Here is a 15,499-nt window from a genome sequence, read left to right on the forward strand (position 1 = left end):
ACATTCCTGCAGCTTATTCCTGGATGGCACGGTGGACATATTGCCTCCTGGAGCTCCTGCACTGTTCCTGCACACCGTGCACGGCTTGCTGAATCAGGGGGTATGTCTCTGCAGGGCATGTTGGGATACTTTTGAACTTCAACTGAACTGAGTAACACTGTAAAGGCGGCAAGCTTCTTATGATACATGTGATGGGAGGGCTGAATGGGTAGTGCACGGAGACTTTGTGGTTCAGATTCTATTTGTGTGTTTGGAGACTTCTGTGCAGCGGTGATGCTCTTATGACTCATCAAGGAGTACCCCTTTGGGTTCTGTGTTTCATTTCATTTGGCCCAGGAAGTTGGGTGATTTGCATTTCATTGTAACAGTTTTAATATAATTGCATTTGTACATAGTTATATTGTGTTGCTAATAGGTTTGTGGTTGAGAGTCTTGTTGAAATGGTTCAAAAATGTTTTTAATGGTTTTTAGGGGGGCTGTCTTACTGAGAAGGAGTAAAAGGCAAGTACTATGGATGGATTTTGAGGTTATAGATTACAGGTTTTTGTGCTTGGGTGAGTCATTATTAAAGGGTTGTCCAGAAGCTTTAGTCAGGAGCAATGTGTGAAAGAAATGCAGGCTATTTGTTCTTCTGAGTAACCATGAGTTATTGTTACCTCGTTCTTGGAATATCAATGACTGTGTCTCCTGAAAACAAGAAATTTCTTATATGTGAAACATTTCACCCCAAATGTATGTGTCTACAGGACACTCATCTTTCTGAAGGGTCTATATTATATCAGCGAACGCTTAAAAAAGTGAACGCTGATTGATCGACCTTATGTAAGCACAAGCTTACAATCTCGAACTGTCAGATCAGCGATTTTTTTTCTAGGGAAAAAAATCGCTGATCCAAAACACATACACACAACACAAGCACACCAAACAGACAGAAATCCACACACATATACCTAAAATCTGACACCTAGCCCTACACTAAACTATGCACACACCACTAACTATCCACTTACCTGAACCCAAACCCTAACCCTAAAGTCCATCAATATTGCACACTCAACTCACCTGCTCCCTAACCCTAACTCACCTAAATCCGCCCTAACCCTCATGTCCACACAATCGCACATATACCTAACCTGAGCCCTAACCCTAACTCACCTAAACCACCCTAACACTCATATCCACAGAATCGCACACTTACCTGAATCCGACCCGTAACTTTCCACCACAGCACTGAAAATACCAAAGCAACAGAAATGGACAACCGAATTCTTTCCCTAGGAAAAAATTCGTGTTTCTGCTGCTTCGATATTTTTCACTTTCGCTAAAATAAGGTCAATCAGCGTTCGCTTGTTTAAGCGTTCGCTGATGTAATATAGACCCCTTTCTGAACAGGAGCATCTGAAGCTTTCAGTATAAGGAGAGTTGGTCCAGATGGTTTATCTTCTGTGATGATTGCAGGCACACCTTTCAAATTGCTTGAACATTTGGGAGATAAACACAGTATGTTTATGGCCTAAAAGGGTTTGCTGATAGAGGTTTTGAGAATAATAATCTCACGTTTATAGCTTCTGCACCACCACCAGCAGAACTGACATGACTGATATGATTAGAGAGCTAATTCTTTTTTGAGGAGGGGAATTGTGTTCTGATGGAGCAACTGAGACACTTTTTTTTTTTTTTTTTTGCAGACAAGCCCCAGGTACACAAAAGAGATAGAGATGCCTCTTTGTGTAAATTCAGAGGAATCCAGTTTTACTTGCGATTCCACAAGGTATCAGTCCTACACCAGGCTTAACACGTTTATTATAACCAGGGAACATGACTACTTAGTTCAGGACTTTTGAACATTTCCCATAATCTTACCTGATTATGGCTCCCCTCATTGTAATGTATTTACATTATGCATACTCAACTCTGTGAGCTAGTATTAATGACTTAATATTTCCAAATCTACACTGTTATAAAATCCATTAAGTACTCTTAAATACTTTTAAACATGTAGATTATTAACAAATGCTGATGATTTTTCATTTAAAAATATGTTAAACAAATGACTTCCATTTTAAGTACAAGCTGTCTTAATGACTATTTTACAAAAAGTTTGATATAACTATTGTTCTGAGACAAATTAGCGTTTATTTAACTCATATTATTGGTTTTCTGAGTTTCTTTTTGATGTAAGATCACCTTGCTGATGATGCCAGTATGATCCTGCTTTCAAATTCCATCTTTCATATTATTTTAGCCAGTTATTATGATATTAATGAATAGAACTGATGTAATGAGGTCAGTATCTTATGTTTCAGTTGATTAATTTGTTTAGTTCTTGGTCTGCATAACTTCATTGGAAAATGCTAATACAAATGTGTTCACTTTATAAGATATAAATATAAGATGTATATGAAGTCATATAGTACTAAGTCTACACAAATATATTTACATTTATATGTGTTATGATTTGTAGTAATACAGTTGTATATTTTTATCTCACTTTCCAGATGTCTTTAACTATCTTTTCATTAGTACAGTCTTCCACAACATATACCACAAGTGACTTGCATTTTGTTAATGTAACTGGAAATCACATCATGCAATAATTTTTTTTCATCTTATGTAATTTCCTTTGTGAGTTTTAAAACTTGCTTGTATAATTTACTGGTCTCTGTCTATTTCATGAATCCTTTTTGATAAAAAGCAGCTAATTAAAATATTTTGACTACTAATCTGATAATCATCAATCAATTAAATGTTTCTTACTACCACATGGTGTGGTAAGGTATTTTATTGTCTGAAAATGGTGCAGTTGATAAATGTGTTGATGTTCTAATGAGTGTTAGGTTAGCATCTATTAGCTATTTAACTTCAACTGTTATGCTTTATGGTCACTATTTAATTTTAAGGGGTACATAGATTGCTAGTTCTGGAGAATCCCTTAAGACTGCTTACAGATCACTGAGAGGGAGGGAGACAACTTTTGTGTCACGGTTTAAAACTTAGTGGAAATCTCAAAAGAAGAACATCGACCCTTCCCAGGCATCATCTCTTTCAACATATGATTAATACAGCATTATCCAGTGATGGAAAATTATAACAAAGCCTAGGCATTATCATTCAATGAATGTACTTATACTTGTTAGATGCCTGCAGGCTGGGTTTCATATAGCCATCTTTTGCATTGCCATATCTCCTGCCAGTTTGGAGATTAGTAGTAGGTGACTTTATTTTAAGATGATTGCTTTTGAAACAGTGACATAATGCCAATATAAACTTGTTGTAATACACTAAATACACAATTGTGATTCATAAGGACAGTGTTATTCACAGTAAGAATGGGATGGCAATCTTTTTTTAAGGTTAGGCTAGCGTGCTCTGTTCAATTTGATGGAAATGAACAGCTTCACAGCAATTTGATTTGAAGACAGACTTATTTGGCATGCCTTTCCCTCTCAGTAGACATTTATGGGATACCTGTCTAATTGTTTAGGCAACTGTGAGCGGGTTTCTTTGTGGAGGACAGTGGCATGGTAGACCTAGGCAGTTCAGTTAAACAAGTTTAAATGGTGAACCAGATTTCCTTAATGACTCAGCTGAATCGGTTCAATACCATTAAAGGCCATGTGCTTCCTTTATGGAACTTACATCACACGAATTTGAATTGTCATACTATGTATCTCTCATAGCAGTGAGGTCTGTGATGTACAGAAGAATCTTCTTTTCTTTATTGTTTCCTTTACTTTGTAACATTCCAAAATTAGTATATATGATATTCCCAAAGTCACAGATAATCTCACCACTACCTCTGCCTGTTTTGATTGCTTTGTCTTAACATTCATAAGCACTAGCTAAGGCTCAGACATTTGCTTGAGCTGATGTTACAGTAATAGCTTTATCATTTGCCTGGGGTGCAAGCACACACTCTTCAAATGTGTCACCAGTCTTTAGGTCTTTGATACCAGTATGATATGTACCATATTTGGGATCCAGAAAAGTTTAATGCTAGCATACAGAATCTAAGGCTTATTGGCTAGTGTCTAGTGAGATATATTAATACAGATGTAGCTTTATTCTGAGGTGTCCCTGAGTGTTCTGTTTTATTAGTTTACATGCTAGTTGTCAGATTAGTGTTTGTAGTAGGGGTCTTCTGCTTTCTTTCTGCCCTTTTAGACTACTTAATATACTACCTCATTTCTGCATTTTTATATTGTTTGAAGATGCTTTGGAGCCTTACAGTTCGGGTAGCACACAATAGTGCTACAGCGGGGCACTTTGAGTTGGATGACTCATCCCCATTATGGTTATAATTAAGGCACTTGAATATCATCTCAAGCTGATTAGTGGGACAAAGAGGTCACTGCCTCAATATATGATCCTGTATTTGAATTCTAGATCAAATCCACAACAAGACAGGCATAGTTTTCAGCTTGCTGAAAACACAGACTGCATTTATGATGAAAGCATGGCTTGATCTTAACCTTAACCCTCAGGTTGCTGGCCAGAGCTTTCAGGAGTCCTTGTATAGTACCTTAGGTATAACATCATCAGAGGAGTGGCTTTATTCATTCATTCATTCATCATTCACTCCATCATTCTCTGTTTACCTGCTTAATTCAGTACAGGGTTATGAGGGCACCAGAGTTTATCCTAGAACTGTCTAGGCACAAAGCAGTGGAAGTAATCCTGAAGATAGCATAAACATACATAAACAGACAGACACACACACACACACACACACACACACACACACACACACACACACACACACACACACACACACACACACACACGCACCTACTTATAGTTTGGAGGACTGTCAATCCACTATAGCATGTCTTTTGAATGTGAGTGTAAACAGGAGCATGCATTAAAAACTCATTTGAGCACAGAAAGCCCCCAAGCTAAGAACTAAATTAGAGAAGCCAAGTGCTTTGAAACAGCAATGTTAACCATCATGTCACTGACTACACAGCAAGGATAGCATAGTTTTATATCTAAATTACAAATGGTCCAGATACAGTTTCCCTTCAGATGCTTAAGATAAGTTTGCTCAGGCTTTGTTAACTTGAGCATGACTGGTCAGTGCAGTGCATTCCCATTTCTGTTGGTTAACTAAATAATGTAGTAATGTTTGCAATGTTCATTTTTACTATATAATTGTCAGTTCAAATTCTGAAGTCTCACAAAAATACTGTATTTTATATTTTTCTACTTCTTACTTGACTTTCTAGTAAGAATAATAAAAGATGATATGGAGTACAGGGGGACTAATACTTACAGAATCATTTATTTTAATTTGCGAGTAGAATATTTTCAAGAAATTATTTTCCCTTATGATTACTGGTGGTGCAATGATTTGTGTATCTTAGGGAAAATTGCCATGGTATAAAAGTCAAGAAAATGGTCTTCAGGATGGTAAGTACTGCGTATACAGAGGGGAAGAAGCTTCGTACACCCAGCAAATATATCAAGACATTCAAGTACGTTAGTGATGCAGGAACAGACTGTGTGTTCCTTCATATCTACTGTCCATCATATGCTGTGAAGGAATTCTTGCATGAGTTCTTTGATTTTAGCAATTTCAGCATCTGTTAATTTCACTTTTAATGAGATCTGGGTTTGTTTCACATATTACCTTTATGCCTCAAGAATTTTTTTTTTGCTTTAAATTTCATTAAAAATGATAACATCACACTTTGAAGTATAGCAATTTCACAATTGGGACACTATCTGGTCTGTCTTCATTTGAAGTTTCCATGCGCTACTCCTCTTGCGCTCAAGCCGTCTAAAGTACCAAAATTAAACTACTATAAGCAATGTACTCCTAATTCTGTTAGCTCTTTCAGTGCCATCACACCTATCAGTTTGCATAAGTAAGTGTACTTTCTGTATCTGTAGGAATACAACACCTATGATATGGTCTTATGTCATGAGATCCTAGGAGGGAAGGGCGAAGGTATGAGTTCTGGTGGTGTATCCACTTTCTAGAAGACAAATTTGAATGATAACTATATTGTACTAACTACCAGCCACAGATCTCCCTTAAGCATGCTATGAAGGAAGCGTGTAGGTTCACTGACAGGACACAGCTTGGAAGTGGATGACATGATGATACAGAGGAGGTTGGACATCATATGTATCCAAGAGATAAGAAGGGCAGTGCAGTGGTCACTTGGTTTGAGATCCAGAGTCTACTACTCAGGAGGGGGACAGGCTAGAAATGGTGTGAAAATTGTGGTGAGAGAGAGATCCTTCAGAAGATGGTGAGAGATATCATCAGAGTTAGTGACAGACTCATGGCAATCAGACTCCGGTGTAATGATAGAGTAGTATACATAATCTCAGCCTATGCCCCATAGCAGGGTTTTGATAGTGAGGAAAAGTGTGCAGGACCTACAAAATAAAGTGAGACAACATGAATTGGTGTTAATAATGGGTGACTTGAATGCACATATTGGGACAGACAGAACAGACTATGAGGACTATCTGGGTCCACATGGGTGGGACAACAGGAATAAAGAAGGAGAGGCAAATGCTATTCTAGACTTCTGTCTGGCAAATGGCTCGACAGTAGCCAACACGTGGTTCAGAAAGAGAGACAGTCACAAGATCACATATGAGTGGCCAATATGTAACTCAGGTAGACTTCCTCCAGGTAAGGAAAAGGCACTGGAGTAGAATCACTGATTGCAAAGTTATCACCAGTGAAACAGTCAGCCTACAGCATAAACCACTGGTTGCCACAATCAGCTGAAAGCAGTGGTCACAGAAGGCTCTAAGGTCAACAGAGAAGTTGACTGGAGAGAAAGTACAACAGTACAAGGAATTACTCGGGGCTCTAGTATCCGAAGAAAAGGCGGGAATAGATGGACTCGAAGAAGAACGGCAGCATGTGTGAGCATGTTTGAGGACTACAGAACAGATATATGGCCAAGCCAGGTATAGAAATAAGGTACATAAAGAAAGCTGTTGGTGGAATGCAGAAGCCCAGGAAGTAATCAAAAGAAAGAAGGAGTGCAGGAAAAAGTGGGAGATAGAAAAGAAGATGGTCAAGGCTAGGAAGGAATACTGTTTGGCTAACAAACAGGGTAAGAAAGGAGTTGCAATAGCTAAGATCAGTATATCACTCTACCAACTTCTGGAATGTGACTCAGTAGGTGGCACAAAGAAACTATATCAGGATGCAAGGCAAAGACAGATAGATAAAGAAAATAGTCAGATACCCTTCATAAAGGGATGCCAGCAACAACCTGGTCACCAGTCCACAGGACATCAAAGGCAGATGGAAGGAGTATTTCCAGCAGCTTCTGAATGCCAAAACCCCCACAGAAGCTGTAGTGCTCCAGACACAGCCTACAATGAGAGAAAAAGAGGAGCCCACCGTAGAAGAAGTAAAACTAGCGCTAAGGAAAAAAGTTAGGGAAAGCAGCAAGCTCAGATGAGGTTACAGCAGATATGATAAAGATGCTGGGTGAGATAGGGGAGAAATGGCTTCTGAGGGTACTCATAGCAGTGTAGAGAGAAATGTGTATCCCAGATGACTGGAAAATAAGCATACTCATGCCAGTGTACAAGAACAAAGGGGGCTTCAACAACTGTGGGCATTACAGAGACATCAATCTCCTATCACATTGCAATAAAGTTCTGGAGATGGTGATTGATAAATGGATATGCAGAGTAGTAGAATATAAGATGGAAGATGAGCAGTTCGTATTTGGATCAGGATGCAGCACAAGTGACCTCGTCTGCAGTGAGACAGATAGTTGAGAAGAAGATAAAGATGAGGAAAGACTCCAACTGGGCATCCAACTGGGCATTCCTTGACTTGGAGAAATCATATGACAAGGTCCCAAGTAAGCTAATCTGGGCAGTACTGTGGTGATTCAAAGTCTCAGAAACATTGGTAGAATTAGTGCAGACTATGTACAAAGACCCAACGACTCAAGTACGAAAAGTGTTAGGCTCACAGAGGGGTTCCCAGTGGGATTGGGTTCCCCAGGGTTCAGCTTTGAGCCAACTGCTGTTCATACTGGTGATGGACTACATTAGCAAACAGATTGGAAGGGACAGATCAACAAAACTGTTGTATGCAGATGATGTGGCATTACAGGCAGACTCTGAGCAAGAACTTTAGCAAAGGATAGGGGACTGGAATGCAAAAGTGAAGGCACATGGGATGAAACTAACCACAGATAAGATAGCAGTAATGGCAGCAAATTGGAGAAGTCAGAAGAAACTGAGAATTGAGATAGAAGAAGTAGGAACAGGTAAATAGCTTCAAGTATCTGGTAGGGGTGGTTGAGAAGAAGGGAAGTCTGAATGAATAGGTCAAAGCTAGAAACAGAGGGGCTGCAGCCAACTGGCATAGAGTCTCAGGTGTAGTATGTGACAAAAAATTTGGATGGATGTCCCCATCCCTTGTCAGGTTGCCATGTAGTCTAACTGTGAGCTTCAGGAATTTAAATATCAGCCTTAGGTAATTCTTGGTTTTGGGGTTGATATATCTGGATCTAATGGGTTGGTGGCATTTTTGTATCCAAGGAGTTAGTCGTAAGGGGGATTATTAAGTGGTCTAATTTAATTTGTAGTTTGGCTTCTTGGGTAATGGTAGCCTAGGTAGGACAGATTTTTGTAGGTGGTGAGAAGATATGGAATTATCATCAAGGGTAGTAGGCAGTATAATAGCATTAATTTGAAAGGTTTCACAGCCAATAACAGAGGCATTGTCTAGATATTAGCTTTGATTTTTGCCCAACTTGAGTAGAAGGATAATTAGGATAAGTAGGTAGGGAGGGTCCTGATAATGCCTGGAGAGTTGTTGATTAGTTCTAAAAAGAGGGGGGCAGGGCTTAACCTGACCATGAGATCTGTAGGACCTGTATAAGCACATAAGTACAATAAGGCATTTTTCTTTTTCTTTTAGTAGGACCTTTAGTCTCCCCTTTGTTTATAGTGTGCCAGGTTGATATCATGAGAGGGAGAAGATTAAGCATTATTGTCTTGCAGATGACAGACGACTTTGTATCTCTTTCCTATTAGGACTGAGGAGGCTCCACTAGTCTCCACAGTTCACAGTTTGTCTGCCATTCTATTTGGATGAAGTGAAACTGATGAAAGTCCAATGCTGCTCAGACCATATTAGTCCCATTCATGTACATACAAGGCCTTCATTGTTTCTATCCTCCAACTGAAAACCGTTTACCTTGGAAATTATTTGGCGTTTGTGTTTGAGCTACAGGATGTTGGTAGTATTTGCAGAGGCAGGTGGACAATTAAGAACAACATATTCCTGCTGCCCACCTCAGAGACATGTGCCAAAGTAAGAACCTTATGCAAAAATAATGGTTCATGCATTACCTCACCTAGATTACTTCTTCTGGAGTACTGCAACGTCCTTTATCTGGATCTTTCTAACTACGAGTTTTGTGGTATACAAAACATGAAACAGTGATTGGTGTACCACTCCACTATCAAATAATACCTATTTCCACTGGCATCCTTCTAAGTATAGGAATAATTTACAAGTATACTATTAGTTTAGAAATACCTATAGACAAGGGCTTCATTTATCTAAAAGAGATATTTACAATCTACTGGCCACCTCAGAACCTGTACTTGACAGTGATCTAAGGATGAAGCAACATTTCTCATTCTTTTCTTATTTAGAGCCTGGCTTGTAGGATCTCTTAATCAGGAAGTTTCAGGAGTGCCTCACTTATGGATAGCATTAAGAAAATACTTCAAAACACACCTTCCATAATGCTTAGGGAAGCTCACTTTTTTGCTATTTGTATTATGTATCTGTTTTCAGTGACTTCATAATTTACTGTCTTATTGTTTGTTTCATTGTATTTATTGTTTTATGGGAATTCATTTTACTGACTAGACAAGGCGCATGAGTAACCTTGATTGATTGATAGACAGATTAACTGACTGAAATGACTTACAAGAATGCCTTTAATACTAACTTGATGTTCAAACATATATTTGATCATGTTCTACTCAGCTATCAAACCTGTACTTCTAGCTTCCATATGTGTTTTCATATAAGTACCTTTTGACGTTAAATACACTTCATTAAAATACTCCATTAATGCTCTGTTACCACAGAAGCTACATGAAATACACTTCTGAGGATAGTAATAGTACTACCTGTGCTAATGTCTGTAGCTTTGAGTAAGAAATATCTGCAATGCTGTTTCTGTTTTAACTCTTCCAAGAACTTCCACAGATCTCTTAGCATAGTTAGTTATGAAGTTACCAGATCCACATGAATGGGCAATTTCTATCTATGTTGCCCCCAAATTTGTGACTGCTTTTTATTCCTGCATTCCTTCCTCACCAGTCAAGCAGCAGGAAGGAGAGTGAATTGATCTACTGACAGCAATTTCAGAGAATGCCAATAGACAACAAAAACTGTTAAAATGACTTTCTGCAACAGTGGAGTTTTCTCTTTTCTCTGCTGTTATGCAACCTCAAAGTATATATATATATATATATATATATATATATATATATATATATTGGGGTGGGGTGTAAGAGGCCTTTCCATTTGGCAAAATAGTAAATTTGAGGATTGATGAATGTTATTTCAAAAGTTTTTTTTTTTTTAGTAAACTGATATTCAGTGTTAGCACTTTCAATGGATCAACATGATTCTGCAGGAAGTTCAAGACACTTGCTAATAAACCTACATGACGGCGTGGGAAAATTGCAGTGCTCATCAAATTACAGTAGAATTTTGGGAGACAGACAAAGTCAGTAAGTGGCAATACAGTAATAATAAAGTGGAAACAGACTGCATGCATACTATGACAGCTGCACGTTTATCTTTGCTTATTCTTTTAGTTTACTGGCTTGCTTTAAAAAAATATTATTATTATTATTTAGTAGATTAAGACCTGAAAATGTAATATGTTTTGTGTAGCAAATAATTATAGAAGTAGATATATTAATGCAAATGATTTTGTCAAGCTAAATGTTCAATTAATTGAATACCTTTATTTGTTTATAAATAAATAAGCTAACGACCCAACGGATGAACGCACAAAGTACCTGTTGTAAAAAATAAAATGTCAAATGAAAAGAAAGTTACTTGTGTGTGGAGCGCGGGGCGATGAAGGTTTCAGATTGCAAGTTGCAATTCATTATTCAATTATTACTTTTCCTAAACTACTCCTCTTTATTTAAATCCAGTTTATTAACATACAAAGACAGAAACAGAGAGAGCAAAGATTTTATTTACTTTCACTAATGTTATCTTTATTTCAGATTTACTTTTTTAGTTTTTATATAGTTTTAATATTTTAATTGTTAATTTAAAAATGAACAATTGGTGACATATGAAATAAAAATAAATAAAATAAAATTTTAAAATTTAGCAAATATCAGCATATATATTATGTAATACATACATATTGAATTTCAACAGTATATTGCACTCATATTAAAATATATATAAAACAAAAAACATAAAAAAAAAAAACATAAAAAAATGCTTGTATAAATATATACGTATAAATAAATATATATGTATAAATAAATAAATAAATAAATTGTTAATATAATACATAAATACATACAACATACAACATACTCTACACATATATAATACATATATAATGTATTTGACATATATTATATTACATATACATATATCTATTCTATACACATATAGATGTTTAATTTATCAGAATACACTTTATATATTATATATAATATTTCATTTCATTTTTTTATATTTTTATTTTTATTACACTTTTTCACAGATCCACACAATTTGAGACACTGATACACAGAGAGTATACATTTACATCATTGTTGGTTTACTCATAGATCACATATTATTTATTCTGTTTATATTATTACTTCCTAATTCATCATTTGCAGTTTATTCCTGATTTTATTTGTAAAATTTTATATGTTTACATTTTTATTTATGTGGTTTTATTTATACTTTTTATTATTTTATAACATTTCTGAGCATTTTTTTTTTTTTTGATTGTTTTTTTGTATGTTTTTGTATATGATGATTTGATGCTGTATAATATAATTTAATATTTATATATGCTATATTTAAATGTGATGTGAAATATTTTATAATTTGTTTATGATTTTTTTATTTTAAAACCCAATAAACTACTAACGATGTAATAAATTACCATTTAACAATAAATGCAAAAACTATATAAACTACCTGGCAAAAGCTGAAGAATGTCTGTTTGAAAAAAAGCTAACATTAGTCTTGTTCCTTCTTTCTTTTGTCTGTTTGTTTTAATAAACAACCAAACTAATTTACTTCAATTGATCCTTTAATTGCATTTGAACTTTGCACTTTGGATTGATTCACAACCACCTAAACTTCTTCTTCCACTTTCATTTGACCTTTATTTGTTTATTTAATTTACTTATTTGTTTAACATCTTCTTAGCAGTTAATTTTCTTTTCTGTTATTGTTAAATAAATAAATCATCAGTATACAAGAATCCCTTTTCATGGGTAATCTGGGAACAACATCTGGTTAAGTGACTTGCTAAAAGTCATATAGTAAGCAAGAAGAGGCTGAGAGGATCAAACCATGGACTATATGAAAACTATATTTCAAAAAGTTTTTCTGAGCAATAAAATCAAGATGTGAGCAACATTTATCCTGAAGACAGCAGGACCTGATTTGAAAAAAATAAATAACTGATTGACCAAATTAATTGAGGCTCAAATAATCTTTTAAATTTAGCCTTATTGTGAATCAGACTTGTCTCTGGTATAATATGCTAGTTATAGCTGTTTACTCACATTTTTGTGAAATATTGCAAATCAAATAAAGTTGAAGAAGTTAGACAGATAACACAGTCTAATCATGAATGAACCACTATATATGCATAAATACAAAGAAAGGTAAGCGGTACACATTTCACCATTAAGTCAATTGTTGTCATTCATAAATGACGAATGAAAGCTGTTTTTTACAAAAAGCATTGTGAAGTCTGAAATGCAGGACTAAGGTTTCATTTTGTGACTAAAAATGGGTTTAGGGGATTTAAATAAATTATTTCTGCCTAATATGAACCATATTCATCTCATCAGAACTAATGGATCTTGAGAATAAAGGATTAGCTAGTGGATGAGACAATTTCATACATTAATGCATACTGCTTCATTTCACAAATTGCTGTTAAGCATTTCTTGAAGCAAAATGCATGAAATAAAAACAAAAGCATGACATCTCACATGAATTGGTGGTATTAAGCCTAACTAAGCAAAGCTTCCCCAATGCAAAAGTATTCTTTTTGCTTATTAATATGAAAGGTTTGGCAAATGTTCTTAGTTCAGTAGCTTGCATAGTGATCTGTAGAATGTCAAACCATGCAATAATACTGAAAACTGATCATCAGAATAGAATATGCAGGTTTATGTCTTGGAGCATACATGTTTCCCCGGTGGCATTCTGAGTTATGATTATTGTTTGATGACATGGGTCTATGTTTAATGATTGAACTGAACATTCATCGAATGACTGTTCATCATACATAGACCATCAAAAATCCCTACCCTCGAAAGGGCAAAGAATTGTAAACAAGTTCATTGAACAATGACAGTAGGCCAACATGACGGGAATGGAACTAGTATATACTTACCAATAATAAAGGGATAAGGAAACCTGCCCTTTCTCCACTGTAGTGCAATCTCGGAGTTGGCATATATAATTAGCCAGGGATGTGTGTGTGGGGGGGGTGTTCACGCACATACTCACACAATACATATATATATACATATATTGTCTATAATGTTTTTAACTCTTTAGAATTGCCTAGATGTGTAGTACACATTGTAACATCTTGTAACATAGTTTGTTTTTTCAGCTTATTTTGTATATTATTTCTAATGTGATTTGTACTGTATTGAATTTTACTGTATTTTTATTGTACACTATGTGGAGCTTTTGTCCCTGGGCCTCTGCTGAAAATGGGTTCTGTAGACCCAGTCAGACCACCCTGGAAAACAAATGTCAGATAAGTAAATAAATATCCCTCTGTACCCCAGTCTTGTATAATGCATGCATATGTATGTATGTATGAATATATATATATATATATATATATATATATATATATATATATATATATATATATATAGGCATACTATATATATATATATATATATATATATATATATATATATATATATATATATATATATATATATTTACATAGATATAGCTCTCTCTCTCTCTCTCTCTATATATATATATATATATATATATATATATATATAGATATATATATATATATATATATATATATATATATATATATATAGACATACACTCACACACATACACTAGTGTATGTGTGCGTGTGTGTGTGTGTGTGTGTGTGTGTGTGTGTATATGTGTGTGTGTGTTGTTTCCAATTCCATCCCTGGTTTCATAAAGTGCATAAGCATACTCACTTATAGAAATCTGACTTGACTTGATTTCTGAGTCTTGTTATTCCCTGTAACTCATTCTTGCCTGGCTACTTTCTCACATCAGTGAATACATTACATAGCCTTAGATATGGCATCTTCTGGGACTTACACAAACTTTCAAGCCTCTGTTCCACCACAAGTACATTAGCCATCACTCTTTCCTTACCATTTTATCTTCTACATTAGTGGCTGTTGAAGTCCCACTGTGTTGTAATCCACAAACTCTGTTGTTTCCTTTCTGTGTATATTCAGTGCAAGATAGCCAACATGTCTTATCCAATGATAATGAAGTGCATAATGTTTTTGTTTAAAGATAAAAGCTGCAGAATAGTTATGCAGGTGTCTGGCTTAGCAAACATGATACACACCCACTAAAATGTTAGCCTTAGGTGGACCCTTCTCAGTCCTAGACTTCATATTTATGCATTCTCCCTAGGCCATTGGGAAAGAGCATAATAATGCCAGCTCTGGACCACTTGTAAATCCCACCATGTTTGGACAATCCAGAAGGTGGTACTTACTTACATAAAATATTCATGGTGGGTGCTTGACAACAGACAATGGCTGAGTTACCTGGTACTAATAGTTGACCCAACAAGGAATAGAATAAGACAGACATGGGCTACATTTGTTGCAGGCATGACATGTGAATGTGGTCTGGGTTGACCACTAGTTCAGTTTACTCCCCACTGATGGGGAAGGTATATTAACTGTTCAGAATAAAGGAAACGAGAGAAAGAAAGATGGATGACAAAATATTCATCAGGAGTTTCTTACTTGCTTTTTGGCAGGTCTGGTTTAAGAAGGACATTATAATAGTGATTATAATGGGATCCCTGATAGCCTAGTAAGAAAGAAAGAAAGAAAGAAAGAAAGAAAGAAAGAAAGAAAGAAAGAAAGAAAGAAAGAAAGAAAGAAAAGAGTCCTGGTCATGCAAAGTCTAGCGTAAAGATGCATGCTTATGAGTGCAAGAAAGTGAACAGCAGCGAAGGAGACTCACTCAGTCTGTGGTTAATATTTGTAACATTATTAAGGCAGT

Source organism: Protopterus annectens, chromosome 7.part0 (genome assembly GCF_019279795.1).
Source record: "Protopterus annectens isolate FY-2018-M chromosome 7.part0, PAN1.0, whole genome shotgun sequence".
Taxonomy (NCBI): domain Eukaryota; kingdom Metazoa; phylum Chordata; order Ceratodontiformes; family Protopteridae; genus Protopterus; species Protopterus annectens.